Raw genomic sequence first — 1,331 nt, forward strand, 5'->3', positions numbered from 1 at the left:
GTTATTATTTTATGGCATTGTACAGGCCAATTTCATTTAACTAAATACGTATTTTTGGAAGCATAGGTAGAATATTTGCTTTGAGCAAATTGAACTGCCTTCCAACATTAAAATCATAAAATATGGAAATTAAGATTTCAACTAAAGTGAGTTCATTCTCCCAAGTTCTGTTTGAAATACCTAATGAGGATTTTGCGTTGCACATTCGTAAGTTTCTCCCGCAATTCTCATTAAATTTATTCCACCTCTTATCTCAGCATCATAACTGGATTTATTATTTTCTTGTTTATTTAAGGGAATTGTAGTTGAAACTTGTGTTCTCAATTATATGGTATGATGACTAAAAGTTATTTCTATTAAAGTTTTTTTTTTATATTGCAATTTATTTTCACTCGACTTCGATTTCACATGTGTGTGCCTTAACCGACTTCTGGTAAGAGCCGTGTTCATCTGGGAGTTAGCGCAAACATATTTTGTGTGTGAATATGTTTGAAAGCAACCATCCACCTGATATCAATGTGTTGTAGTATGTATTCGATTTTTATACGTACTCTATCAATATTAATATATTTTATAGTTCCGTATATTATATGTATGTTAGGCACAAAACCGACCATGTTAACGTATATAGAGGAGCCAATAAAGTTGTTCTTTTTGTTGCTAATTATGTGTTTATCTTTTTACGTGGATTCCAAATCCAAATACCAATAAAATGCAAAACGAAGTATCTTATTAGATCCCTGGCTTTGGTGAAGATCTCGCTGAAAAACTTCAAACTTTAGCAGGGAAAAATTTATTTTTTTTATTTTTTTAATATTTTTATTGAGCTTTGTACCACGATTGTTTATTAGGAAAAATTGAAAACGCAACAAAGTCTAAGCGGTAGAAGTTATAGCACTATTTCGGAGATCACCACATCTCCTCATCAGACTTCTTTTTTCTAGACTTCAGCAGGAATCGAACCTGCGAATTCGATGTTCAAAGTCAGAAGCGTTAACCACTGAGCTATGTACATCCCGTAAACTCTTGTTGCTAATTCATTTTCCTTATTCAACCAACTACTATCAAGTGCAGCTGATTTGCCGCTATTTAAACTCGACAGCGTGGTTGTTGTTGTCAATTCTATACATCCATTTGCTTATTTGCTTTTTTGTTGTATTAAAGCCTGTTATTTTACAAATAAATCAACTTACTAACGAAATTAAAAGATAAACAAAACAGAGTTGAACGATCAAATGAAAGAAGGTTACTCATACGCCATGTCGATGGATGTACGAGAAGGCTATGTAACGGGTGATTTTTTTGAGGTTAGGATTTTCATGCATTAGTAT

The 1,331-nt window shown here is 32.6% G+C and overlaps 1 protein-coding gene across 1 annotated transcript in view; it reads right to left on the reverse strand.

The window, feature by feature from the left end:
* Positions 1 to 1,331, reverse strand: part of LOC118742629 — a 191,735-nt gene that overhangs the window by 178,836 nt on the left and 11,568 nt on the right. The window lies entirely within an intron of this gene.

Source organism: Rhagoletis pomonella, unplaced genomic scaffold (genome assembly GCF_013731165.1).
Source record: "Rhagoletis pomonella isolate Grant_MI unplaced genomic scaffold, Rhpom_1.0 Rhpom_scaffold_00007, whole genome shotgun sequence".
In the NCBI taxonomy this organism is placed as follows: Eukaryota; Metazoa; Arthropoda; class Insecta; order Diptera; family Tephritidae; genus Rhagoletis; species Rhagoletis pomonella.